This window comes from Apaloderma vittatum, unplaced genomic scaffold (assembly GCF_000703405.1).
Source record: "Apaloderma vittatum isolate BGI_N311 unplaced genomic scaffold, ASM70340v1 scaffold35106, whole genome shotgun sequence".
In the NCBI taxonomy this organism is placed as follows: Eukaryota; Metazoa; Chordata; class Aves; order Trogoniformes; family Trogonidae; genus Apaloderma; species Apaloderma vittatum.
In genome coordinates, this window is record NW_009721811.1 from 3,361 (window position 1) to 6,103 (window position 2,743).

General features: G+C 60.0%; 5 non-coding genes across 5 annotated transcripts; 3 read left to right on the top strand and 2 right to left on the bottom strand.

Annotated features, from left to right (window-relative positions):
• Nucleotides 1-155: 155 nt before the first annotated feature.
• On the bottom strand, nt 156-227 carry TRNAA-UGC. The gene has a single exon. It is a non-coding gene; the product is annotated as a tRNA-Ala (tRNA).
• A 250-nt stretch (nt 228-477) lies between these two features.
• Nucleotides 478-549, top strand: TRNAP-AGG. Its single transcript has one exon. It is a non-coding gene; the product is annotated as a tRNA-Pro (tRNA).
• Nucleotides 550-792: 243 nt separating this feature from the next.
• TRNAA-UGC lies at nt 793-864 on the top strand. Its single transcript has one exon. It is a non-coding gene; the product is annotated as a tRNA-Ala (tRNA).
• A 271-nt stretch (nt 865-1,135) lies between these two features.
• TRNAS-UGA lies at nt 1,136-1,217 on the top strand. Its single transcript has one exon. It is a non-coding gene; the product is annotated as a tRNA-Ser (tRNA).
• Nucleotides 1,218-1,734: 517 nt separating this feature from the next.
• Nucleotides 1,735-1,806, bottom strand: TRNAA-CGC. The gene has a single exon. It is a non-coding gene; the product is annotated as a tRNA-Ala (tRNA).
• Nucleotides 1,807-2,743: the final 937 nt, after the last annotated feature.

Consider the following 2,743-nt stretch of genomic DNA (forward strand, 5'->3'; position numbering starts at 1 on the left):
ACAGGCACCCAGTGCGCCCACCATGCACCACTGCTGTCCCACCAGTCCTAGGTTTGGTGTGCCCACAGGCAGCCCCAGGGCTTTCCTGTGGGTCCTGGCTGTCTCTGCCAACCCTGCAGCTGGCTGGGAAGGGGCTCTGTGGAGGCAAAAGGAGGTGGAGATGCTGGGGGTTGAACCCAGGGCCTCTTACATGCAAAGCAAGCGCTCTCCCACTGAGCTACATCCCCCTGCCCATGGGTAGGGCTGTGCCTGGGGGTCCCCACTGACCCCCATGGTCCAGCTGGCGCCACAGACACTGGAGACAGGGCAGGTATGTGCTGTGGCCGCTTCCAAATGCTGGCCCCACACCCTGGGCACAGTAAGGTGGGCTTCCCTGTTCCAGGCTGTGCCAGGGGCAAAAAGCAGCATCAACCAACCTCACCAACCACAAAAAATGTGGGGCACACAGCCTGGGGGTGCAATGGGGTGCAGCACCCTGGCTCGTTGGTCTAGGGGTATGATTCTCGCTTAGGGTGCGAGAGGTCCCGGGTTCAATTCCCGGACGAGCCCTTCTTTTAGGCAGTCATCTTCCTTAGCTGGTGCCTGGGACCATGGCATCACCAGGGCAGTGGTGCCCAGTGCAGTGGGGCCGTTGCCACGTCCTGGGTGTGGGCAGGTTGAACCCCCAAGGTGTGTGTGCCCCAAGGGTCTGGTTTTGGGGTCAGGGCCCCTAGGGCAGAGCAGGGTGAGCAGTGGGGCAGTGGTAGGGGAGCGAGGGGACTTGTCCCTGCCCCCAGTTTCTCCCATGGGCAGGGGGATGTAGCTCAGTGGGAGAGCGCTTGCTTTGCATGTAAGAGGCCCTGGGTTCAACCCCCAGCATCTCCACCTCCTTTTGCCTCCCCAGAAGTCACTCTCCCCAGGCATTAGTGGAGGATGCTTCCCTTTGGTGCCTGCCTGCAGCAAGGCTCTCTGCTGCACCTGGATTTTTTCCCAGCCTTCAGTAAATACCTCAGATACTCCTTTCTCCCCACCCTGCCACATGTGGGTAGTGGGGTTGCCAAAGTGTACTGGAACTGTGCAGATGGTCCTAAACCAGGCTGGGGACATTTTCTTCCTAGAGGCAGACCCCAGGGCAAAGCAAGGGGAGATGTCAGGGGCTGTGATGGCCGAGGGGTGAAGGCGTTGGACTTGAAATCCAATAGGGTTTCCCTGCGCAGGTTCGAATCCTGCTCACAGCGAGAGATTTTGCCCATGACTGGATGGAGTTGGGGCCCAGGGGGAGCCCCATGCTGTAAAAGAGCAGTGGGAAGGGTACAGCTGTGCTCTAGGAGGCTCCCCTTTCTTCTCTGCTGGGTACTGGTGGGGGGACCCTGCACCACCACACCACGCCTTGGATAAACCTTAATTTTGGGCACCCACTGCCAGGCACAGCCCTCATGGGAGGGGGCACAGACAGGACAACTCTGCCCAGCACAGGGCACCTCCCCAGCTCTGCCACATCTCCTCCCTGTCAAGGACAGTCCCACCATTGCCAGGAGCAAAGCACTGCCCAGTGACCCATGGGCAGAGACACAGCTCAGCTGGTCCAGCCCTGGGTGGGGAAGGGGCTGGTCAGGGGTGGCAGAGCAGGGCCACGTTCCCAGTGGGAAGCTCTGCCCAGAGGCCATGGCATGGGTGATGTCCTTTGGGGATGTCTTCAAGGGGAGTTTACCACCAGTGCCCTGTGGGAGGAGATGGGTTTGAGGAGGCAAAAGCTGGAGATGCTGGGGATTGAACCCAGGACCTCTTACATGCGAAGCAAGCGCTCTTCCACTGAGCTACATCCCCCTGCTCTGTGGACCATCTACATCTAGGGATCCTGCTGCCCACCTTGCTGCTCCTGGCTTTTGTAGTCAGGGCAGTTACAGCCTGTGGCCATGTCCAGGTGTCAATCCCACAGCCAGGGCAGTGCAGGGGGCACCTCCCAGCTGCAGACATCCATCAGGATCAAAAAGAGCTTCCCCAGCTCCCATCCCACCCCAACCAGATCCATGAGTGCTAGAGCTCAAGCAGGGGCTTCCTGCCCTTCTACGGCACCCTGCTCATTGTTCTGGAGGTATAATTCTCACTTCACGTACGAACCCCTACCTTGGGGTAGTGCGGGGTGAGCGGTGGGCAGTAGGGCAGCGATGGAGAGAGAAGGGGCTTGGCCAGGCTCCCAGCCCTGCCCATGCAGTGGGAGTGTAGCTCAGCAGGAGTGTTTGCTCTGCACATAAGAGGCCTTGCGTTTGACCCCCAGCATCTCCATGTCCTTTTGCCTTCCTGAATCCCCTCCCTGCTGGTTGTGGGCCTGGCAGAGACGCAGGCCCTGCAGAAAAGCCCTGGCTGCCTGCGGGCATGGCTGTCCTGGGGCTGGTTCCCAGCACCTGCAACCTGTGGAGGAATGCCCCTGCCTGGGCACTGTGGAGTGTGGGAGTACTGTGCCTTCCGTCCCCAAAGGTCTTGGGGCAAATGTTGGCAGGGCCTGCTGAGCTGGGGAGACTTCTGGGCTTCCCTTTTGCCAGGCAGTGTCATGCTGTCTGTGCCCAATCCCAACGTGTGTGCCTGGCCATGGGTGCCCAAAAAGAGGATGCCTCTGGGAGCTGAACCCAGGACCTAGAACACTCTATGCGAGAATCACACTCCTAGACCAACAAGCCAAGGTGTGCAGCTGAGAACCAGCCCAGATTTCCCCTCCATGGCCCCACAGCCCTGGGCACTACACAGGCCAACTCGTGACAGCCAA